This window comes from Balaenoptera ricei, chromosome 1, assembly GCF_028023285.1.
Source record: "Balaenoptera ricei isolate mBalRic1 chromosome 1, mBalRic1.hap2, whole genome shotgun sequence".
Lineage (NCBI taxonomy): Eukaryota > Metazoa > Chordata > Mammalia > Artiodactyla > Balaenopteridae > Balaenoptera > Balaenoptera ricei.
This window is the reverse complement of record NC_082639.1, coordinates 16,606,758-16,632,615: the sequence shown is the minus strand read 5'-3', so window position 1 is coordinate 16,632,615 and position 25,858 is coordinate 16,606,758. Positions and strand designations below refer to the sequence as shown.

The following is a 25,858-nucleotide window of genomic DNA, read 5'->3' as shown; positions in this document are numbered from 1 at the left end:
TGGTGCAGGGCTACTGCTGCTCCCCCACGTACCCTCTCCCCTACCAAATGGTACTAGCAGCCCTTTTGCAGGCTCTGAGAGGTAAAGCCACATATCCGGACCTGCAGGAGTACGGGGCGGGGCTGGAGTCAGCCCTAGTGCCACCCTCTGGAACTGCGTCTTAGCAAGGCCTACATCTGCTTCCACAGGCCTCGCTCTTCAGCTTCAGCTCTGGGCTTGCTGAATCTCAGTCCTCCTCTTTGCTGACTCCGTGTCCTCCAAGACCACTGCTCTCTTTCCCAGAGCCCCTTTGGCTCTCTATCCCAGGTCACATGAGACGCTAATCGTCCAACCCACCCTTGTTCTGCCCCCTCAATTAACTTCTGGCCCATCATTAAATCTGCATTTGCATGAAACCTACAAAAGACATCTTGTGGACGGCCTAGGCGGGCAGACAGCTGGCATACATGTGTAACGGGGAGGGGGAGTTTCTCACCAAGCTTTTCCATCTGGATTTGTTCAGTAATCTCCCAAAACCCCAGACTAATCTTTCTGAACACTGTGGCATAGTGGAAAGACCTTGACCATGGAGGAGCTGGATATCGGGTTAAGTTCTGGCTGTGTAGCTTTGAAAGTGACTTTATGTTTGGGGCCGCAGGATCCTTATCCGTAAAACAGGGTTACAGATCCTCATTCTGCAAGGTTGTTTTAAAGATAAAATGCAGGGACTTCCCTTGTGGTGCAGTGGTTAAGAATCTGCCTGCCAATGCAGGGGACACGGGTTTGATCCCTGGTCCGGGAAGTTCCCACATGCCGCAGAGCAACTAAGCCCTTGTGCCACAACTACTGAGCCTGCGCTCTAGAGCCCACGAGCCACAACTACTGAGCCTGAGTGCCACAACTACTGAAGCCCGCACGCCTAGAGCCCGTGCTCCACAACAAAGGGAAGCCACCGCAATGAGAAGCCCTCACTGCAACGAAGAGTAGCCCCAGCTCGCCGCAACTAGAGAAAGCCCGCGCGCAGCAACGGAGATCCAACACAGCCAAAAAAAAAAAAAAAAGATAAAAGGCAAAAGAGAGTATCTGTTAAACGATAAAATTTGGTAGAATTTTAAAAAGCATTTAGATAGAGCCTGGCAGACAAACATCAAGATTTTGTTGAATGGAATGGAGAAGTCTGTATAATGGTGAACAACCACCACCAGCACAACAACAGCTGCATTCATTGTGCTCCTACACTCGGAGGTAGGCACCCTTAATATCAATATTATTTTACAGAAGAGGGGAAAAAAAAGCACAGGGAGGCTCAGTAACTTGCCTATGGTCACACAGCAGGCAAGTGACAGAGTTGGGATTATGAACCCAAATTGTCCAACTCCAAAGTATAAGCTCTTTACCATTATGCTAGGTTAGTAAATGAGGCTTGAAACACAGCGATTAAGTCCAGAACCTTCATTCTTAACCACTGTACCAGCTTGTCAGAGCTGAAAGGAGCTCTAGGACTAATCTAACCCAGCACTCTCATTTTTTTCCCAGCAGGAGCCTAAGGTCCAGAGAGGTAGTGTGACTTTCCCAAAGTAACACAGTCAGTTAGTTGAAGAATAGGACAAGCACCCTGGTTTCCTAACTCTTGAACCCCATGCCATCACTGAGTATCACAATGACTGTGAGAGGCCTTCAGGGAAGGAGTCTCGAGGATATACCAGAATTTTTCCAGCAGAAGTGTAGGGAAGGCAGACTAATCAGAGGGAACAGCCCATGCGAAGGTCTGGCGGCCATGAAAGTCTTTTTTTGGAGAATAGTGAGCTGTGAGGTGCATGCAAAGGTTGGGGCTGGAACAGATGATAAGGCTGGTTTTCCTATTAAACCATGTTTCATATTTCCACATGGTTCTTTTATTGTTTAACACTTTCTTATTCTGTCTTATGTTGCTAATATCTTTCCTTATTTCTTTCGCGTGTTTCTAATGTTAATTAAAAATTCTTGGTCTATCTGTTCTAATGTCGCTGACTCCAGTGCTATCTCGAGTCAGTTTGCTGTTTTTCTTTTGAAGCCTCTGTGCTCCGGCTGGTGATACAGTGGGGGTGAGGGTGCACATACCATCCCTAGAAACAGTGAGGGAAGACATATGGCTCCCGCCCCTCGTCCTCAAATCAACACCAGAGTAACAATAGAGCAAAAACGTCACTAAGCCTAGGAAACCGTGGAGAGAAACGGAATCTCCTGGGGAGACGGAAGGGGTTTTAACTTGGTGTGTGCAGCGCTGGAGGGTGGGAACGCAGCAGCCAGGAGAAGGGGCAGGGCCTAGTCTTTAGCGGGTGGAGAATACTGTAGAAAAGACAATCGAATTTGAGCTCTGCTCTTGCCTCTTTGCATCAAGCCTTCCCCAGCACACCTCCCCACACCCCCTGCCCCAAAACATGCCCACTTGCCCTGGAGCAACTGAGGCCAGCGTTCTCACTTGCACACGCGGGGCCCAGGCAGACGGTCCAAGTATATGCCGGAGTAAAATCAGGGCCGTGCAGCAGGCACTGTGGAGTTGCAGAAATCAGGAGGGAACTAATGGGGTGACAGGCCTCCACGGTCACTCCAGCACCCCTTCTCTTCTGGACCTGGAGGCTGGTGGATTCTGACCTAGGCAGACAGCCCCCTCCCTTGGCTGCTTCTTCCTGGCATCCAGAAAGTGAGGCTCAATCCTGTAGAGTTAGTTACTTGGTGGGGGGGCTGGGGGTGAGGGTCGTGATGACAAACCCAGGGAGGAACTATGCAGTTCTGACACCTGGGGGCCTCCACTCTGGGACCGTCATCTCCTTGGGCTCATCAATGCTGACAGAGACCAGGGTCAGGCTTGGATTCTTACCCCAACATGCAGCACCAGACAGAATAGCTGAAACCCTCCCACCCCGAGGAGTGAGCTCACAGGTTACAGAACAGGGAATCCGAGGAGTACACTGGCTTCAAAAGAAAAACAAACCAATTAGAGATACCACTGGAATCGGCCGTGTTCAACAGATGGACTGAGAATTTTCAAATAAGCATTAGAAACACGCCGAAGAAATAAGAAAAGATATTAGTGAAACAAAACAGAATAAGAAAGTGTTAAAGGACCCAAGTGGAAATATTCTATATGAAAAAACAGTTGAAATAACAAACATAATAGGTAGAATTAACTGCAGAATGGATACTGCAGCTGAGGAATGAAATAGGGAACGGGGATATCAGATGGAGGAATATTTCCAGGAAGAAGGCAGGAAGGATTAAGAAATCGGAAATATGAAAGAAATGGTAAAAGATCAGTTAAAAGTGAAAACAGCAGCCCCAATCTTACTCCATTAATTTGAAATGGATCATAAACCTAATTGTACAAATCTTCTTGGTTTTTTTTTTTTGGCCGCACCACACGGCATGCGGGATCTTAGTTCCCCAGCAGTGGAAGCGCCGCGTCTTAACCCCTGGACCACCACGGAAGTCCCCATAATCCTAACTATAAAAGCCAGAACCATAAAGCCTCTAGAAGATAACATAAGCAGGTATCTTTGTGACTTTGGGGTAAGGCAAGGAGTCCTAACTTCATTAAAAAAAAATGATAATTTGGACTTCATCAAAATTTTACACTTCTGCTCATCAAAAGATACCATTAAGAAGCTGAATAGACAAGACACATAATGGGAAAGAATACACACAATACACATAGCTCCCAAAGGACTTGTATCCAGTAAATAAAGAATTCCTAAAGTTGCCAATAAAATGATTAACAACTCCCCACACACACAATGGGCAAGAGACTTAGCCACTTCAAAATGAAAACATACGAATGACCAATAGTTCATGGTGTTCCACATCATTATCATCAGGTAAATGAAAATTAAACCCGTTTCACACACACCAGAATGACTAAAACCAAATCAAAATCACCTGCAAAATCAAACATTGGCAGGAATGTAGAAAAACTCATGGTTATGTAATAAAGTACACTGACTTTGGAAAAGAGTTTGGCAGTTAAACCAACATACACTTATCACATGATCCAGCAATTCCACTCCTAAGTATCTGCTCAAAAGAAATAAAAATACACCCAAAGGGCTTCCCTGGTGGCACAGTGGTTGAGAATCCACCTGCCAATGCAGGGGACATGGGTTCGAGCCCTTGTCCGGGAAGATCCCACATGCCGCGGAGCAACTAAGCCCGTGTGCCACAACTGCTGAGCTGGCGTGCCACAACTACTGAAGCTCGGGCACCTAGAGCCCACGCTCCGCAACAAGAGAAGCCACCACAATGAGAAGCCCGCACACCACAACAAAGAGTATCCCCGCTCGCTGCAACTAGAGAAAGCCCCTGCGCAGCAATGAAGACTCAACACAGCCAAAAATAAATAAATAAATTTATTAAAAAAAGAAAGAAAATACACCCAAAGAGTCATACATTAAGTGTTCATAGGAACTTTATTTATAATACCCCCAAACTGGAAACACGCTATTTATTTAATTTTTGGCGGCATGGCATGTGGGATCTTAGTTCCCCGACCAGGGATTGAAGCCACGCCCCCTGCATTGGAAGCGTGCAGTCTTAACCACTGGACCGCCAGGGAAGTCCCTGGAAACAGTTTAAATATTCACTAACAGATCAATGAATAAACAATGGTGGTATATTAATTCAACGGAAAACCACTTGGCAAAAAAAGGAGAGAACTATTGAGGCAACAAACATAGATGAATCTCAAAAACATTATGCTAAGTGAAAGAAGCTAGACACAGAAGAGTATCTGCTGTATGATTCCATTTACACGAAACTCTAGAAAAGACCAATCTAATCTATGGTAAAAGAAATCAGAATAATGATTGCAATTTGGGAGGAAAAATAGACTGGAAAGGGTTGTGAGGGAAATTGCTAGAGAGACAAAATTTTTTTAAATCTTATTTTGGGGTTATGGTTACAAGGTAATGTAATTGGTCAAAATACCACATTGAACTGAACACTTAAGATCTGTGCATTTTATTGAATGAAATTATACATCAACCAAAAAAAAGAGAGAGATGGAAATATAAGTGCCAACATCTAGATATTAGGAGTCCCATGAGAGGAAAATAAATCAAAAGTAGAGATATTTGAAGAAATAATGAAGACAACCTTGGAACTGAAGAAAAATGATAGATCTCAGTTTGAAAGCATCCCAAATACATCAGACAGGATAGATAATGAAAAACCCACACTCAGAAATATTAGAGTGACTATCAGAAGACACATTCTCAAAGTCTAGAGAAAAACACATCACTTACAAAGGAATAAGTAACAAATTGAATTGACCAAAGTACCAAAGGAAAAGAATTTGAACTGAGAATTTTATATCCAGCTAAACTGCCATTCAAATGTTAAAGGCTAAAAAAAAACATTCAATGGCTCAGGTTTATACAAAAAGACACCCCCCCCAAAAAAATTTTGAAGTAACTACTTCAGTAATAGAAACAAATTCCACATATGATACTAAAGATATGTGAAAGCTGAGCAAATAACTTAGTAAAGCTTAGTGTTTAAAAAAAATCCCCAGATCAAAGACAAATATATAATATCTGAACAACTCAGAACTGCAAAACCTAGACAGTTTTAATGTGCTGTCATGGGGGCTCAAAGGCATGTCACTGAAGAGTATAAGGGTTGAAAGGGAAGAGAGAGACCAAAGGGTATAAGAAAGTGCTAATCTTGTCTTTGCAGGGAAGAGCTACAGCTAACAATTCTTTTAAAGTAATAAAATATTAAAACGAAACAGAAAAAGCAAGATAAATTGAAATTAAAAAGTAGGATACACACACATACTTTTCAGGAACACTCAAACATTTTAAAAATTAATCACATACCAGACCACAAAACAAGTCTCACATTTTAAATAACAGGTCTTCACAGAGTCCACATTCTCTGACCATTAAGTTTGAAGTTAGTTTTTAAAAGGACAAACAATTTTCCATACACTTAGAGATTAAAAAATCCCTAAATAACTCACAGATCAAAGAAATGTCATAGTAGAAATTAAACACCACTTAGAACTGAACGATAATAAAACACTATATATCAAAAACTGCAATGCAGCAAAGAAAGTCTAAAAATTAATGAGCTAAGTTTCCAATTAAAGAAATTAGAAAAAACAGAAACTCGAAGAAAATAAAAGGAGATTACAAAGAGCAGAAATCAACAAAACAGAAAACAAAGATTAAACTGAGAAGATCAAAGCCACAAGTTGGTTCTTTAAAAAAGTCAATAAACTTGAGGAAAGATTAATTTTAAAAAATAAACAGAGGGAGAAAGAGATAATACACAATTATTACGGAAAAGAGGAATACAATAAGGAAATGCTATAAGCAACCTTACACTGATAAATATGAAAATGCAGATTAAATGCATACATTTCTAAAAATACATATATAACATACCAAAACTGACTCAAGAAGAAATAAGGAAACAATTTAAAAATTGAAACAGTAGTTAAAATCTTTCCACAAAGAAAACAGGCCAAGGTGATTTTACAGGTGAGTTCTATCAGACTTCAAGAAGCAAATTATCTCAATTTTACCCAGACTTTTCCAGAAAACAGTAAAAGAGAAAATATTACTATCTACTTCTATGAGGCCATTATTATTGCAATACCAAAGCCAGAAAAGTACAACATAAAAAATGAAAATTACAGACCCATTTTATTCATGAAAACTGATAAAATAATTCTAAACAAGATATAAGAGAATAACCAATATACAAGTTAGACTTATCTTAGGACTGCAAGGATGGTTTAATATTAGAAGATCAAATATGTAATTAACTACATTAACAGATTAAAGGAGAAAAACCATATAATCATCTCAAGATACTTTTTGAAAGCATTTAATGCAAATTAATTGAACACAAATTATTATTTTCAAGAAGTTCTCGGTAAGTTATGAATAGAAGAAAGCTTCCTTAACCTAAAAAAAGCCATTTATAAAAAATCCGCAATACATATATATTAAATGGGGAAACATTAGAACATTATCTCTAAAAAACAAGACAAGGATACCTAATACCACCTTTTAAATTTTTAAGATTGTACTGGTAGTCCTAGACAGTGTAATAAGATGAGGAAAAAAGTTAAAAGCATAAAGATCTAAAAATACAAAAGAAAACTATCATTACTTGTAACTGATTGTCTGCATAGAATCTACAGACAAATAATTGGAAATAGAGTTTAGCAAATTAGCTTGATAAGATCAAATGCAAAAAAGCCTATTGCATTTTCATATACCAGCTACAAAGAGAACTAGAAAACATAAGAAAAAATGGGTACCCAGATGGGAAAAAAGTTGAATTGGATCCTTATCCTACACTATACACAAAATCAACTGAACATGGATCAAGGTCTTAAATGTGAAAAACAAAACTTTGAAACATTTAGTAGAAACTGTAGGTGACAGCTTTCTGATCTTGGAGTTAAGGCACACTTTCTTAAATAAGATCCAAAAAGCACTAAATATTAAATAAAACAGTGCTAGATTAGACTCTATTAAATTTTAGAATTTCAGTTTCCCAAACATCAGTAGACTCAGAAATATAAAGAACTATTACAAGGGAGTTCCCTGGTGGCCTAGTGGTTAGGATTCCGGGCTTTCACAGCTGTGGTCTGGGTCCAATCCCGGGTCAGGGAACTGAGATCCTGCAAACCACACAGTGAGGGAAGGAAGGAAGGAAGGGAGGGAGGGAGAGAGGTAGGGAGGGAGGGAGGAAGGAAGGACTATTACAAATCAATAAGAAAAGAACAAAAAAAGGACAAATAGAAAAATGGGCAAGGGACTTCCCTGGTGGTCCAGTGGTTGGGAATCCGCCTTCCAGTGCAGGGGACGTGGGTTCGATCCCTGGTCAGGGAACTAAGATCCCACATGCCTCGGAGCAACTAAGCCTGCATGCCTCAACTAGAGAGGAGTCTGCACGCCCCAAGGAGGACCTGACACAGGTCCAAAAATAATTAATTAATTAATTAATTAATTTAAAAATGGGCAAAAGACATCTCACACACACACATTCATACACACTTCTTCAACCTCATTGGCAATCAGGGATATGTAAATCAAATCTACAATGAGAAATCATTATACTTGTTGGGTTGGAAAAAATAAGAAGTCTGACAACACTTATGGAAGATGTAGAACAACAGGATCTCTTATATGTTACTGGTGGGAGTATAAACGGATACAATCATTTGGAAAACAGTTTGCTCTTATCTTGTGATACTGAACAAATATTCATATACCCTATGACCCCGCAATTCCACTCCTAGTTATATATCAAGAGATAATTTCTATATATATGCATTAGAAAGCATGTACATGAATACTCATAGTGCTTTTTCTACACTGGCAAAAACCTGAAAACAACCCAAATGCCATCAACAAGAAATTGACTAAATAAAAACTGCGGTGGGAATTCCCTTGAGGTCCAGTGGTTAGGACTTGGCACTTTCACTGCCAAGGCCCCAGGTTCAATCCCTGGTCGGGGAACTAAAATCCCACAAACAGGGCGGCACGGCCAAAAAAAAAAAATTACGGAACACTCAGTGGAATATTATACTGTAGTTAAAAAAAGAATTACAGCTACATGCAACCATTGGATCAATCTCGGCAATGTAAGATTGAGTGAAAAAAGCAAGTCCCAGGAGATTATGTAAAGCATGATACACTTTCATAAAGTAAAAAATATATATTTTTTACATAATGTATATAACACACACATATATATGATTTTAAATACTAATCCAAAAAAGGCAAAGGGAATGAGAAACTTCATATGTATAATACGTATATCTGTGTGTGATAATAATACTAATAAAGTATTAATCAAAAGTTTAAAATAATAATTTTAAAAGGCAAGGGAATGAGAAAGCCCAGATTCAGGAGAGTGGTTACCCCACATGAAGAAAGGTAGGTAGGAGACAGATGGAGGAACCAGAGGAAGATGTAAGGTATTGGATGATGGCTCATAGGCATTTAAAATTTATTTTTAATAATAAAATAGGGACTTCCTTGGCAGTCCAGTGGTTAAGGCTCAACGCTCCCACTGCAGGGGACATGGGTTCGATCCCTGGTAGAGGAACTAAGATCCCACATGCCACGCGGTGGGGCCAAAAAATAAATAAATAAAAATAATAAAATATACAAGAGGGACATTATGAACCAGTGATAAATGTGCTTGAACAAGGATCATGATTAATCCACTGAAAGATCTCAGGGTCCATAAAACAACTTAAATGAAAACAAAAATGCTCAGTAAATATTCACATTTTGCCAAGCACTATAGAGACTGTTCAACACGCTTCATATCTCATTTAATCCTCAACAGTTTTATGAGCTGGAAACCATTACTGTCCCCATGTTATGAGTAAACTGAGGTTCAGTCACTCGGCCAGGGTCAATCATCTGGAACCCAGGTCACCTCCTCCTGTCAAAGTAGGCAAGATATGTAACTTTCTTTTTTTTTTTAATTTAATTAATTAATTTATTTATTTTTAGCTGTGTTGGGTCTTCGTTTCTGTGCGAGGGCTTTCTCTAGTTGTGGCAAGTGGGGGCCACTCTTCATCGCGGTGTGCGGGCCTCTCACTATCGCGGCCTCTCTTGTTGCGGAGAACAGGCTCCAGACGCGCAGGCTCAGTAATTGTGGCTCACGGGCCCAGTTGCTCCGCGGCATGTGGGATCTTCCCAGACCAGGGCTCGAACCAGTGTCCCCTGCATTAGCAGGCAGATTCTCAACCACTACACCACCAGGGAAGCCCAAGATATGTAACTTTCTTGGCAAACAGTAAGTGCTTAGTAAGTGTTTGCCTTAATTCAGAGGGGTTGTGTGGGCATATTGGAGAGAAACTGGTTGGTGGCTAGGGGACCCAGATACAGTCCTACCACCTCCCTTCACGACCTGGCAGGGTCACTTTCCCTCTCTGTGCCTGGAGAGGGCTGGAGTGGCAAACCCCAAAGGCCATTCCTGCTTAAACAACCGTTTAAGGGGCCACCGAACAAACAGGTCACCCTTACCTTACTTCTCCTGGCAGGCCCTGCTGATTCTCCCAGAGTCAGTCTGAGGTCTGCAAGCTTTGGGTCCAGCCCACCTTCTGACATCACCTCCTGGCCCCCTCCGCTCACCACTCAGACCTTCTGTGCCCTGCTCTCTTCCCTCAGGGTTTTTGCACAGCCTGTTCCCCTGCCTGGAACACTCATCCCCAAGGTCTCTGCTTGGATCACTCCTTCTCATTCTTCAGGTCAAAGGCCACCTCCTCTGAGCCCCTACCGCAGCCCAGTCCCTCACTGTTTCACAACCCTGCTCATCACTGGCTGAAATTAACCCAATTTTATTTTATGGTCTGTCTTTTGCATTACAGAGGAGCTCCTGTATCCCCAGCACCCAGAACCACACCTGCCTGCAGAAGATGCTCAGTATTTGTTGGAAAGAGAGCGGGGAAAAAAAAAAGAATGACGCTGCCTCCCGCAGGAATTCTTTGTGATTGTTCTGCCCGAGGCTTGGTTAGGTGGCTCCTCTGGTCCCACAGCTCTTGAACTTTCCTTCACCCTACACCACCTGGTGAGTGTGTCTGAATGTGTCTGTTTACATGACCATCTCCTGCACACACTGGTTGATCTTTGAATGAAAAGCGAGACCAGATTTGTCTGCGAATTCCAGCAGCCAGCCTTGGGCCTAGCAGGCAATTGGGCTAAGGAAATGTTTGTTGAATGAATGAATGAATGAATGTTCTGCACCCATCTTTCCTCCTTCCTGACTCTGCTTCCTCCTTTTTCCAGCCTGACAGGCGCCAAGAGCTGACACCCAAGTGAGCTGACAAGAAAGGCCACTCCAGCGTGAATTTTCTGAAGTGGGGACAGCCCCTCCTTCCCCCAACAGTAGTCACTCCAGACAGTGAGGGAACAAAGCCCAAGGTTAGCCCTGCCTCTGCCACAGGAACCACCTGGGGCCTGCCCAGCAAAGCCAATGGGGCAGGGTTTTCCGTGCATCTCAGTCTCGCTGATCAGAGCGTGCCACAGGACGGGGAGGCTGGCAGGCCTGCCTCAGAGCCCCAGCTAGAGGCCTTGCCAAGTGAGCTCTGCCTGGCCAGGGGCCAGTGGGGAAATACTTGATTATTCAAATCAAGTAGCCACTCAAGAGGAAAAGATCTGCTTCCTCCAAAAGGACAAAGTGGGGCAGGCAGGCCAGTCCAGGGACTTGGTGTCGAAGGGGGAAATTGCAGAGCAAAGTTCTCACACAAACCAGTGCTCTGAGATTTGCCACCCCAGGAAGACTCTGGAAGCCTGAGATGGAACTCCAGGAGGGTCAGGTCCAAGGCCAGAGCCCTGGACTGAAGCTGGGGCCAGTCCCCCACTGAGGATTCTCAGTTAGCAGTAGCTTCAGCCAGGCTAATTACTCTGGCCTCCTTCTGACCCTGGTTCTGGAGACACCGGGACTGCCCCCCTGTGCTCCCCACCCCTGTCTGTTCCTCCCTTCGACCAGGATCACACAAGGGGTAGATAAACTGCATCCTCGGCTCAGGGGGCCAGGGAGTGTCCCGCAGTCTATTCCTGCCATTTGCTCAACTCCTGCCTTGCACCCACTACCTGAGTCGGGCTCTGGAAGAACCATCAGGTGCAAGAAGAGTTTACACATCTGGCCTGCAGAGATTTATCTAACATTTATTAAGTGACTATGGGCCCACACTCCGGAGCCAGGCTGCCCAGGTTCCAATTCTGGCTTAACCACTTATGAGCTGCATGACCGTGGGCAAGTCCCTTCCCTTTTCCGTGCTTCTCCTTTTCACCTGTAAAAGCTGGGATTGGAGTACCTACTCTGTGGGAAGTTTAAGAGGACCAAATGAAAAAGGGTGTATAAAACACTTACTTAGCAGGCCACACATGGGGATTCAGCAAATGACAACTCTTAGTATTATTAAACAAATTAAGATTGTTTGGAGGCAGGCCTAAGTCTCCGGACCAGACATCCCCAAGACAGACAACTTTTCCCTCACCAGAGGCAAAACCAGTCAGCTCAGACCAGACTGAAAGGCAGAGGGGAAAGCCCCCAGACTCTGGGTTCAAATCCCAGCTCCTCCACCCATCAGCTCTGCAACCCTGGGCAAGTTACTTAACCACACTGAGTCTTGTTTCTGCCTCTGTGTATTATAGACCACAGTAGTACCTCCCTCAGAACTGTCACGAATCTTCCCCATCGGGAGGGATGTTAGTCCCTGTTGCTGTTGGCTCTGAGCAGTGCCAGGGAATTAGGGAGCTGACACGTGCGGGGGCTGACATGTGCGGGGGCTGACACGTGCGGGGGCTGACACGTGCGGGGGCTGCCCCAGGCAGGGGTGAGGTGATAGGCTGGTTTCCTTTCCTGAAAACCTCTGTCTGGGCCCAGCCTCAGGGTGTGATGTGGGGAAGGCGCTCCAGGAGGTGGGGAAACTCTCCTCCACTCCAAGGATCATGTAATAGCGTGTACACTCACACAGGCCTGCTTGCCAACAGCCAGCCCTGAGCAGAGGCGAGAGGAACTGACCAGCAGGAAACTTCGATGAGCCTTTCCGTACAAAAGGAGGCAGTACGGCCAGACTCCATAGCCTGATGGCTGGGATTTACATGCCGGCCTGCCAGCTACGAACCATTTCCTGGGCAAGTGAGTTCATTTCTCTCATCCGTGGGGTGGGGATGATTAAGTACGGTGCTACCTCCCAGGGCTGATGAGTTCCTACATCTAACACACTTGGGGCAGCGTCTGCTCCTCAGGAGGTATCAGTTGGTGCTGTTACAGTCATTCAGGACTGCTTTAATTTCTTCCGTGAAGGATCTCCTGGCTTTCTCCGGCAGACTCAGGTCTCCCTCCTGTGGGCTTCTATACAGGGCAGGATCCATGCCTGTTACACAGATGATGATCACAAGACCTACTATGTGCTCGGCACTGTGTTAAGCATTTTATATCCATGGAGATGTTTCCTAGCCAGGGGGCAAAACCACCACTGGACTCACCTACTACTTATGACCACAGGCTCTGGGGCAGGGGCTTCTGTGCTATGGAAAGAGGTTGGGGGAAAGTGGTCACCACACTATATTACTTGGAATACATGTGCCCTGGAAGGTATGAAAATATTTGCACTTGGTACCAACTGTGTGACCTAGGAGACATTACTTAGACTCTCTGGGGCTCAGTTGTGAGGATAAATGAATAAATATAAGTGAAGCACTTAAAGCAGAGCCTGGTTCATGACGTATTTAAAACAAACGTCTATTGATATATATGTATCAATCACTCCTCCGAGTACCTCTCAGGGACAGAGGAGGAAACAGGCACGGAGGTCGTACAAGGTCTTAGTTCCTAAGAGATGTTATTTCCTGCGAGTATTCACTCACCCATTCACCATATATGTATTAAGTGCGTACTATGCACCAGGATGCATGTTATATAGATTCAGCAAATGATGGCTGTTACTATTTTTAAAGAAATTAAGGTTACTTGGCACTGAGGGTCCATCTGTGAACAAGTTGGACAAGATTGGTCAGAGGTATGACGCTGGGGAAACTCATACCTGACTAAGGGTCTGAGCCACCAATAGGGAGACGGGATTGTCCTGCTGCCAATCATTAACCAATCATTCATGAGCTGATGTCACTGGTGGAGAGAAGAAGATACCAATGTAGATGCGGGAAGGGCAGCCAGGCTCAGCCTGGAGTGGCTCAGGTGTTAAACCCAGCGGGACAGCCTTTCCAGATTTCCCCATGGGAACCAAGCCCGGCTGGGCTGTGGACACCCCTGCCAGGCGGGGCAGCCTTTCGTTACGTTAACATCATTGGACACTTGCTGAATGCGGGTACCTTGTTAGACACTGGGATTCACGAATGACTCACATGGGGTTCCTGCCCTCCAGAAACTCACACAGAGCCAGACACTACCTGGATGATCAGATTACAAAGGACTGAAGATTTCCAAGCAAGAGCTAGAAAAGCAGCCGTGATGCCAACTGGCAACACAGGCAGGGAGGACACCGCAGGGGAGGGGACAGCAGGTGCAAAGGCAAAGATGGGACAGGTTGGGGGACACATTCGGGGAAAGATCTTTAGCCTGGGATCCTGACCTGAGTTTGAGGGCTGGTTCTGCCATCGACTTGACCTGAGCCTGTTTCCATTTTGCAAAATGAAGATAATACTTCATTGGGCTGTTTCAAGGATTCAGTGAGTTCATGAATGAGAAAGAGCTTTAAAAATGGAAAAGTATAAGAGCCTGGATACTGAGGCTGGCAGTATCCAGTATTAAAGTGACTATCAAATGAGTATTAAAGTGACTCATCTACGGTCCCATGGCTGATTAAAACAGGAACTAGTTTTGGTTCATCCAGGATGGGGGGCCAGCAACTCAAGCCCACCTCAGCTGCAACACTCCCATGTTCCCATCCCCCAACCCAGGCTCCCCTGGCCAATCCAGGGCCCAGGGATAACCATTTCCTCACCGTGTGATCCCAGGCCCGATTTTCTAACCTGCAACATGGAGATGCCATTTGCTGTGCTACTCCCACGCGTACACGGAAGGCTCTGCATGCAGAAGAGCACTTTCCACAGGTGAAGGAACGTCAGGGTCACAAATGAGAGGTGATGACGGTGAGTGAGGAAGAGCCAGTGTGGAAACTGAGCCAGGGAGGGGAGCCAGCTTCAGGGCTGGACGGATGTGAAAATTCGAATCTCAGCAACCCTGCTGGTTCACCAGCTGAGGAAACTTGGGCAAATTATTTCACCTTCAAGTCATTTCCCTCACTTGAAAAATGGGCTGTTACAAGGATTAAAAGCATGAATGTATATAAAGCATTTAGTAGAGTGGCTTGGTGCATAACAAATATTCAGTAGATGTTAATAACTCTTATTACTACTATTACTACTACTATGGATATTATTATGGTGGGTGGGGGAAGGGGTAAGCGGAACTCTTTCTGGGACGATCTGAAACCAGCCTCTTCCTTCTCATTTTTACTTTAAGCCTGAGTTGTGACCAGCCCCAGAAACCATTCCCCACCCTTCCTTGAGGAGTGAACCAGGGACACAGCTCCATGGAAGGTCTCCACCCTACACCAGAAGTGAGTTCTGCCGCCGTCTAGCTCAGGAGTCCTCCTGCTTTCCCAGGCCAGGAAAAGAAGACTGAGGAGCACAGTGACACTGACCTGGGCACCACCCTGGGCCTGTCCCTTCTCTGCCCCTGTTCACACAATGCCTAAGTCTAATTTGGTTCTGGGATGTCTTTCCATCTTGTGTGCCAATTCTAATGAGTGGATAATGGCTGCCTGGAGGACTGCATTTAGAAGGAACTTGAGGTTTAGAAGGAAAGAGAGCAGTGGTTGATTAGTCATGTCTGACATGTATAGGACAAGAGGGTGACAGCATGCATGCCAACTACTTGCCACACGTGAACTAGAAAAGTCCTAACCTTGCCTCCCTCAAACAAGCCATAGTTGTCAGGCAGGGTAACTGAAAGCCAAGAGGGAAAGGGACGTGTCCAAGGTCACACAGCTTGAAATGGCAGGGTTGGGATTCAAACCCAGGCTCCTCCGGCTTTCTGAGGATGCTTCCTGCTAGGATTGTCATTTCCTTCCTCTTGACTAGAAGAAGAGGTGTCCAGGCCAAAACCCATTGTCTTGGAGAACAGAAGCTGCTGTCCAACCAGGAGTGTGCCTGTCCTTGGTCACCTTCCTCTGAGACCTCCCACGTGACTTTGCAAACCCTAGAGACAGATGGTTCCACTGAAAACAAATATATACAGCAAGGTCCCCTGAGGGCTTGTATCCAGACAAAAAAATTGAATCCAGATGCTAATCTGATTGGGCAGGAAGGCATGAGACCTGAATTTGGGTCTCATCGCCTCCTTCTAGCTGTGTGACCTTGAGAAAGTTACTCAGCTTCTTTGAGCTTTAGTTTTCGTCTCTATAAAATGGAGAGGATAACAAGTTAAATATAATAAGGTCATTAAAAGTGATTTGCTCAGTTCCTGACACAGAGTAAGACCTTAAATGTTAGTTGGAAGGATGAGGTCAAGGGGAAAAATGAAAACTCACAGCATTTTCACAAAAATTACTCAAGTGATTAAGGCAAGGCTCATATGAGCTGTTGAGAGGAACTTGTTTATCTTTGATATCCTGATAGGCTAACTGAAGCTGAAATATGAATTACTAGATTTGATAATTTCAAAATAAGGAACCAGACTCTTCTAGGAAAACAGGGTGTGTCATTCATGTCACAAAGAAGAAAGCATCCTTGAGTGGGTGGGTTGGCAATGGTAGGGGATGAGTGTGTATATTTCCCACTTTCCAGGCTGAGTGATCTTGTGCCTCAGTTTCCTCATCTGTAATGGGATAATTGCACTTGCCACATAGGGCAGCCGTTTAGACTAACTGAACAGTTCCAGGACAGGCGCTGAGTACCACCTGGCATGGCAATGTTAGCGGTGGTGTGTGGAGGTGGGAGGGGGGTGCTCGCTTAATGAGGCAGAGGAAACAGAGCAGCTATACAGGTGCTAAGAAGGAGTGAAGGAGGGGAGGGGGTCTCAGAGTCAGCTGACACACTTTCTACCCAGAATGGTGGCAGATGAGTACGTTATTAACTCCTGTATGTTAAGAGGCCAGTAAGTCAAAGTGGGAACAGGTGGAGTAAGAAAGAGACAAATGATACTCAGAGAGGCCAAGCCTGACACAGGTGAATGACAGCCAGCTTAGAGGATTATAGGACAGCGAACTGACAACCTCAACCTGAGGTCTGGGAGAGTGCCCACCCTGCTGTTCTGTAGACAAAGTAAAAGGTGGATCAGAGAAGGCAAGAACTTGACTTCACAAAGAGTCACATGGCAGATCCTTTTAAAAGTGAGATTTACGGGGACTCCCCTGGTGGCGCAGTGGTTAAGAATCCACCTGCCAATGGAGGCGACATGGGTTCAAGCCCTGGTCCAGGAAGATCCCACATGCCGTGGAGCAACTAAGCCCGTGCACCACAACTACTCAGCCTGCGCTCTAGAGCCCGCAAGCCACAACTACTGAGCCCGTGCGCCTAGAGCCCACGCTCCGCAGCAAGAGAAGCCACCACAATGAGAGGCCCGTGCATGCAACAAACAGTAGCCCCCGCTCACCACAACTAGAGAAAACCCGCGCACAATAACAAAGACCCAATGCGGCCAAAAAATTAAAATTAAAAAAATTAAAAAAAAATTTTTAAGAAGTGGGATTTACGGTTTTTCAAATAAAAGCCACCTAAACACTTTTTTAAAGAACATAAAATGTTAGCTGGGCTTGTCTGGCAGCTTGCAGACCTGGCCAGCTGAAGTTCATCCACCTGAATCACAAACTGAGATCTGGGAAGATGAAGACGCTTCTCTCAAACAAGCCCTGGGTCAGCGCCTCACTACAGGGTCTCAGAGGAAATAGCCTCCCAGCCGCCATTCCCCTCTCTCCCTTCCCTGGGTTAGGGAAGGGTGACTGAGGCACCTAGGGGAGGGGTTTGGACCCAAGGTGTCCATCCCTTGAGCCTCAACTGCAAAATGGCAGGGAGTGAGGGGTAGGTGAGGTTCAAAGATGATGGGTTAAGTGCCTGGTACCCAGCGGGTGCTCACAAAATGCTACTTCCCACACAAGGTCATTCCTCGAACTCCTCTGCAGCTGCAGGGACCAGGGGCCCTGTGGCTCTGTCAGGAATCAAGGCTCCCCCTTGTTCACCTTGTACCCCACAGAGCAGTTTGCTTGTGGAGACCTTCTAGGATCTCATGCTAGGCAGCTGCCTCCAGAGCCTTCACCATGAGCTTTAACCATGAGGTTTCATGGCCTCCTACACTGCCCTTGAGCTCAGACACGGCGATTTGGAGATCTGTGCTACAGCTGGGCTACGGCCTGTCATCAATCACCAGGCCTTGGTCCCCAGAAAAGGGGGCAGAACAGAGAGCTGTGGGTTCAGAGTGCAAGACGGTGTTTCCTGTCTGCAAAGTGACACCAATGCACAGGGCTACCGGGAGCATTAGGTGAGGCGGCAGATGTCAAGGGAGTCCCTCCCCTCAGGGGGCTGCATAATCTCTAGTCTGAAGCACCCCAGGTTGCCTGTCCCCAAGGGGGTGGGCCCCGGGCCCAGCTTCCTAAGCACTGACAGGCTGATGCTCTATTAGCCCCCAAACTCTAGAGCCCTTAGCCTCTTCCTGGGACCAGAAAAGCAGAAAGAAAGCTCCCTCATCCTGGCTGACATGTTTCAGAGATGCTGCCAGGCCCCGGAAGAGGGATTGGTGTCTATGTGTCCCACATTCCTACCCTGAGCCTCCTGAGGGCTGGCCCAAGCCTCATGCACCTAGCCCAGAAACTGCAAACTCAGGAGGCAGGCAGGGAATGGCAATGAAGCAAATGGGCTGGGTGTGAGAGCATGGCACAGTGGGGACTGCGGTCAAGTGGATAGAGCAGCTGCTAATCAGCTCCAGTCATGGTGGCCAGGCAGGGATGCAGCCCAGAGTGGCCACATCTTTTGATCTTTTGAGGGAAGCCAGAAACCCTTATTTTTATGTAAAATGAAATCACCAGCAATGAAATCAAAGTTTTAAAATCACTGCAGGAGACTTACAGACATTGAAAACAAGCTTATGGTTACCAAAGGGGAAACGTGGCGGGGAGGGATAAACCAGGAACTTGGGATTAACACATGCACACTACTATATATAAGATAGATGACCGACGGGGACCTACTGCATAGCATAGGGAACTCTACCCAATATTCTATGATAACCTATATGAGAAAAGAATCTAAAAAAGAATGAATATATGTATATGTATAACTGAATCATTTTGTTGTACACCTGAAACTAACACAACACTGTAAGTCAACTATATTTCAATAAAATTAAAAAAAAATCACTGTGGGAGTCAACAGTGCCCCCACCCCCACCCTTTTCTGCCTCAGGAGGGCAGTTTGTGACTGACCTGCCATAACCTAAGTCACAAATGTTTGAGGACCAACTCAAATTAAATCAGACCCATTCCAAGTCTTAGGGATGTCCCAACCCCCCAACTCCTGCTCTTCAGGCAACTTGGGTTACAGATGAGGACACTGAGGCTCAGAAAGGGGAAGGGACTTGCCCAAGGTCATACAGGTAGTATATCAACAGTTCAAGGGCTTAAACTCTGCTCTGAGTTGCGGATCTTTCTCTACCAACGCATACCATCTATATTCTTCCTTCAACAATTCTTTCTTTTTAAAAAATAGATATATTAAGGATATGCTATGGAAATGATACACACCAAAATCAAGATAGTGGTTACTTTTAGGACGGTCATGGGTGACCCTGGGCAAGCCCTTCCCCTCTCTGGACCTCAGTCTCCCTGGTCTGCAAAGCAGCCGGTTGACAGAGGCAGCCTTTAAATGCCTTCCAGCTCTGAGGCATCTATGAGGTCTCTTCTCTGGCCAGTACTTTGTGGCCTCAGATGAATATAAAATTGTAATAATAATAATAATGGGGAGGGCAAGTCCACGGTAGCCAGGAAGGAACACTACAATTTTAAGTGAAACTTGACTCCTGGTTACTGGAATTCAGGAAGAACGATGTTAATACCCAGGCAGTTTAACCACCACCCAACAGTTAAACAAAAACACATCTGGTTTAACTTCATTTTCCTCGTCTCCTCCCCCCCACCCCCAACCCTCATCTCAAATTTTACCCCTTAATTTGAGAAGTCAAATTAAATGCAAACAATTGATTTCATGCCACAGTGAGGTTGAGAATTTCAGCATGGAAAACTTTAAGCATGAAGTTTTTCTGGGAGTAATTAGGAAATGTTGGGGGGTGGTATGAGGGGGGTGGAAAAATATGGAGACTATTCTTGAATGTTCTTTGGACACTGAGCATCAGAGAAGAGTTGCTGGGGGCCTACTATGAACCCAGCACTCAGAGAGGCCAAGTGACTTGCCTCAGGTCACACAGCTAGGGATTGGAACCCAAGATGCTGATCCCAAAGCCAGCACTTTCCCTCCTGTCTAGGCCTTTGTAACCTACATAGGGCCTTCCCTCTGGCCCTTATGGATCACCTGGTAGTGGCAAAGAAACTGTCCCATAGGAAATATTAACTTCTCAACAACAATCTCCAACAGTGGGTCAGCCCCAGCTGAGCCATTCAATGGTGAAAAACCATTTATAATTTTGCTGGCCCCACACAGCAAATCTGCAAAGTACATATTATTAACCCATATTACAGATGATTTCCTTACCTGAGGCTCAGAGAGGGAAATAAACTTGTCTAGGGTCACACAGCAGTGCTGGGAATGAACCTCCAATCTACTGCCCACAGCTGCCCTCTAAAAGTGAGGACATCTCTAAAAACAAAACAAAACAAAATGGGCTTCCCTGGTGGCGCAGTGGTTGAGAATCTGCCTGCCAATGCAGGGGACATGGGTTCGAGCCCTGCTCTGGGAAGATCCCACATGCCGCGGAGCAACTAGGCCCGTGAGCCACAACTACTGAGCCTGCGCGTCTGGAGCCCATGCTCCGCAACAAGAGAGGCCGCGATAGTGAGAGGCCCGCGCACCGCGATGAAGAGTGGCCCCCGCTCGCCGCAACTAGAGAAAGCCCTCGCGCAGAAACGAAGACCCAACACGGCCATAAATAAATATTAAAAAAAATAAATTAAAAACAAAACAAAACAAAAAACAAAAAAACACACTGCACAGCTTAGCTCCAGCCTGCTGAGGATGAGGACGACATAGCACTGGAAAGCTGGGTCTGCATTCCTGTGGCCATGCGGAGATTTCTGAGCGCTGGTTCTCAGCTCAGCTTGCTCCCTCTCCCCGTAATGTTCTCTTCAAGCTCTGAGTTTTGTATTAATAACTCAAGGTGAGAACTCCGAGCTATGTCACTGGATCCTACCCCTGGATTAAGAGGCCTCATCCCCAAAGATGGGTACAACGTGAAGATCGCTAGAGGTGATCACCAGGGCTCCAGCCCCAGCTCCCCAGGTAGCATCTGTGTGTCCTTGAACAAGTCACTTCCCTTCTCCAGGACTGATTTCTAGTTTGCAGGGAATGCTGGGTATGTAAGCCATGGGACAGGCAGGGTTTGAGTTTGGTTTCACCTCATTTCAAAGCTGGGACACATAGAGGCAGAAGGCACTGCGGAGATAACAGCCCCAGGCCTGTTTCCAGCAAGGACCTCCAGGCTCCTGGCCAAGGCTGAGTTTAGGATGACAGGAGGTGGCACCTGAGTGTGGGCAAGGAAGATGCCGTGCCACTCTACAGCCCATCAGGGAAAGGACAGGGCCTAGGCGGTGGGTGACAGGTTTCCAGGGTTCAGGGGCAGCGACATAACCCTATGCCCAGTCTCAGGGTTGCATTTTCTGCTGAGATTAGAGCTGATTATAGACAATATTTTCTTAGGCACAGACACCAGCTAAACACTTTGCATACATTAATCATACTATTTATTGATCTCCTCAGCTTAAAGGAGGAGACTGGGGCATGACAGAGAACAGAATTTGTCCCAGGTCACACAGCTAGGTTGCCTTTTCTATTAGTGAAAACCAAAGGTTGGCTGATCAGTTTTACCCATCTTATTGCATTTTAATCTCCTTCTTTGTGAATTGCTTAATTCCAATTCTAAAGTGTCAATTTCAGAGCCTGAAAACATTTTGTTATACAAGTGTCCAGATGGCTGTTTAATTTACCGCTGCATTCTCAGCACCTAGAACAGGGCTTGGCGCATTCATAAGTATTTGTTAAATGAAGATAGCATTTCATTTCTGGCCTCAGTTCAGTTTTATTCCTCACAATAGTCTCATGAGAGAGGCATACTCCCTATTTTCCAGGTGGGGCCACAAATACAGACAGGGGCCATCACTCAAGCCTGTCTTACTCCAGGGGCCGGGAGTAAGTTAGGAAGCCATGTCCAGGAGCCTCTTCTGCTTAGGGAGTTCAGAGGCATGAAGTTCAGGAAGAAAAAAGGAGGCAAAGGGACAAGAGCAGGGGCAGGGAGTGGAGTAGGTGGGGGTGTGGGGAACAACACAGTGGGGAGGACTAAATATTTGAAGAAGGCAGGTCTAGAGCATGGGGGGAGGCAAGACTGAGCACCAGCAGGGCCAGAAGAGGAACCAAGGTCAGCCCCTCATCTCTTGGGTCATATAATGGAAGCAGGGAGCTAAGGTTGTAGGGTTTAGAGTCTGGATTCACATCCTTGTCTCATATTTACTTAACTTCTCCAGGCCTCCGTCTTCCTATTTGTAAACAAGATGATGCATGTGAAGTGTTGGAGCCTGGCACACAGTAGGCATTCAATAAACAGTTGCTGTCATCTTTGCTGGTGTGGGAGCCAAGCCCTTGCCTACCAGGGAAGCCCTTGCCTACCAGGGAAGCCCGGCCCACCGGGGGAGTCTTTCTTTCCCAGGGCCCAGAGGCCCTTTCTGGCCTGAGAATTGCCCCCTTTTGATCTCCAGGGTTTTCCCCCTCCACCCACAGGCCTTTGTAAAGCCCCCCTCCCCCAATCCCATTACGCTTGGAAAAAGGGTCAGAAGGGACAATGTAGGGGAAGGATGGGGTTTTCCTTAGCTTCCCGCCCCACCATTGTTACCATGCATTTAACCCTTTCTTATCCAGACTAGGCGTGGGAACCAACCCTGAGCTATCCGCTCACCTGCACATGCCCAGAGATGGATCGCAAACTCCCTCAGCTTCCGGGGCTCCGGAGCTTTGCCCTAAGGCTTTTGTGCCCACCCCCGACTCCCAAACAGCCTCCAACACGCCGGATGTCCGTTCCCCCCACTCCCACCCCCCTGCGGCTCCCGGACCCAAGTGCCTGCCTCCCTCTACTGTTCCCAGCTCTGGCCCAAACTACTTTGGAGCCCACCCAAGCAGACCAGCCCCCTCCCCGCCTGCTGTGGCAAGATCTAGAGATTACTAGGTGGTTGGCAGTTCTGGGTGGGCAACCTGACTCGCTTGATCTCGGACCAAGGGGGTTCCGTAGAAGCCGCTCAGTCACGGAGCACCGGAAGGAGGTGCCTAGACTGAAGGTGGGGGTCTCGGGCAGCGGCCTGGGAGGTAGGAGACCCCAGGGCTGCAGCAGCGGTCGCGAGCGCAGTCCCCTTGACTCGCCGGCTCCGCGAGCGCCAAGTCCGATTTCCAGCCCGGCCCAGCGCGCCCGCCGGGAGCCTCGGATGCACGCGAGTACGGGAGCGGGACAGGTGGCTGGGGGTTCATAATGGGCTGCCTTGGGAGGTGTCGGGGCGCGGAGGTCCCTGCTCCACCACTGATATCCGACCTCACCACCGTCCCCAGGCGAGGGGAGGATGTGGGAGGGGCCGGGGAATCGACCACATCCCTGGGGCCGCGGGGAGCCGGGAGCCAGCGTCGAGTCTTTACCTGCGCTGAGTTCGTGGGCGAAGGTCTGTCCCGGCACAAGTGACGAGAGGTCGGTGCGCTGGGACGGAGAGCGCGGAGTAGCGGGAGCGCTACGCTGCCGGGGCCACCTCCCCCGCGGGCTTATAAGGGCGACCGCCGGGCCCGAGCACGGCCGAGGCAGCCCTCCCCTGCTCCCGACCCCGCCCCCGGCCGGGGCCCCGGCCCTCCCCGCCCCCGGCCCGCCCCCGGCCCCGGCCGGAGCGATGCCCGCAGGTCCGCCGCGTGGCCAGGGCGCCCCCTGCCGGGGAGTGGGGCACCCTCCCCCTTCCCGCGCCCCGGCTCGGCTCGTGCCCCGCGCGGGGTTGCGGCGGGCTGGGGTGCCGCTGTCTCCGTGTTCTCCTGCTCTTTCCGCCTCCGCGCTTCTCCGCGCGACCATCTCGATTCCGTCTCTGTGACCGACTCTTTGGGGTTGTCTTTATCTTTGGCTCCAACTTCCTTCTGTGTCTCTTTGTAGCTGTCTTTCTCGCGCCCTCTGTCTTGTCTGCCCCTCTGTGTATGTCTGCCCCTCTCTGTACGTCTGCCTCTGTGTCTGGCAACCTGTCTCTATTTGGGTCTCTGTCTCTACCCATCTCTATCCACGAGTCTCTCTCTCCGTCTCTGTCCACCTGTGTCTCTGACTCTCCTCCCTGTCCCCTCTCGCCTTCCCACTCCAACCAGACCACTAGCCTGTCTCTCTCTCCCCTGCCCTTGGGCTGTCTCTTTTGCTAGGGGCTGAGGAAGCAGAGGGAGACCTAGAAGGGGGTGGCTTCAGGGAGGGGAGCCTCCCCTAGACAGGGCCAACTCTCCTAGACAGGGACTGTTCCCTCTTTCTCCTTAGAGCCAACTAGGGTTCCTGCAGACTGCATCTCAGCCAGAGCCTGAGGACCTGTCCCCTGGGTGACCAGAGGAGGAAGCCAACACTCCCCATGCAGTAGAAACAGACAGCCCAGGTTCAAGACTCCACCCTGGTGACCTTGGGCAAATCATTTGAGCCCTGTGGCATGGCCGGCCCTTTAATAGGCAGACATTATCTCCCCTGGCTTCCCTTATCACATGCTGAGAGGCAGATTAATATATGAGTCAGGGTTGAAAAGTGCACAGGAAACTCTCAAGTTCTAGATAAAGGGGGTTGGAGCTGGGACTAGAGGGGATTGAGGCCAGAGCAGAGCAGAGAAGGTGTCAGCACCAGCAGAACCAATACCAGCCCAGAATTCTCTCTCTTACCTACTCCATGCCAGCTCAGAGCCAGGCATCTTGCATACATTATCTCCCAACAACCCCATTTTAGGGAGGAGAAAACAGAGGTCCAGAGAGAACATGCAGGCGGCTTGTCAGTATAATTGGAACAATAACTGGGGCCTGGCACCAGAAACCAAGAATGTATTTATTTTTCTTTTTTCTTGTATTTTTAGCAACTGATACTGTTTCTTTATTTACAGGAGTGATATGAAGTGTTTTTTTGACATAAGTTTATGTTTTTAGAAAGTGAAGCAAAACATTGATTAAATATTATTTATTTATGTATTCAGTGGGTTAGATTATTATGGCAAAAATCATGGAGGTGGTAAATGAATCAAGTTTGGGAAACAACACTTTTGCATAAGAAATTGTGGGTGAAAGCATCCAGAACCTGGGAGGGGTCCTGTAATTGCTCACAAACTCCAAGGAAGGATTTAGGGATATGAAGAGACTTGAGATGGTGTCATCATCAGTGAGCCAGGGGCAAATCCCCAGGTATGGGAGGTCTGCCCGTCCCAGCCTGAACAGAGGCTGGGGAGCTGAGGCAACAGGGAGTTGGAAGGACCCTATTTCACCAATCATGGGCCCCCATGCCTGCCCCTGACTTCTGATCTCCCCAAGGCTGAGGGGGGATGGACACTTCTGGTAGCACCACATGGCCAGCATTGGGCCTCCTGTGTGTCGATGATTTTTCCCCAAGTACCACCTTGGGAGTCCAGGGATTGGTTATGAGCAAGACGGACCACTGCCTTGCCAGTCCTGCTACCTTCCTCCCTCACTCTTCCTACCCTGGTCCTGGGCTCTGTCCCCCAAGAATTCAACTGAGGTGGAGTCACCCAGCAGCCATTGCCTCCCCTGTTCCCTGGATGCCACCCCTCCTGGTGCTGTCAACACAGCAGGAAGGAGGCCTGGACTGGAAACCAGGAGCCCCATCTTCCAGCTCTGCTTCCTGGGTGAGCTGAGCAATCGCTTTCCCTGTCCAGGCCTAGATTTCCTCTGGCTGGCTGGACTGGACAATCTCTAGAATTCCAGGATTCGTGGACCACTCAGCTGTGAGAAAACAGTTCATTATATTAGGTTTCTCTGCATCTACACATACCGTGTCTCTGGGGATTTGTTTCCTTCTTGAAAAAATAAGCAAATTGGACTGCGTGACCTCCAAGCTCCCTTTATTCTAAGAGCTGATGATCTCATTTGATTCTTACGACAGTTTTTTAAGGTGGACAGGGAAGGCATTTATAACCCTC

At 47.2% G+C, this 25,858-nt stretch overlaps 1 protein-coding gene across 3 annotated transcripts in view; it reads right to left on the bottom strand.

Moving 5' to 3' along the window:
• Positions 1 to 23,516, bottom strand: part of ALPL (alkaline phosphatase, biomineralization associated) — a 60,080-nt gene extending 36,564 nt beyond the window's left edge. Inside the window, exon 1 of one of the 3 annotated variants that reach the window (XM_059915481.1) lies at positions 23,355 to 23,516. The gene's annotated coding sequence lies outside the window, so the exon portion shown is untranslated. Of the gene's footprint in view, positions 1 to 13,543; positions 13,627 to 23,354 lie in introns of those variants that run through there. The other 2 variants (XM_059915469.1, XM_059915465.1) reach the window with 2 other exon arrangements.
• Positions 23,517 to 25,858: the final 2,342 nt, after the last annotated feature.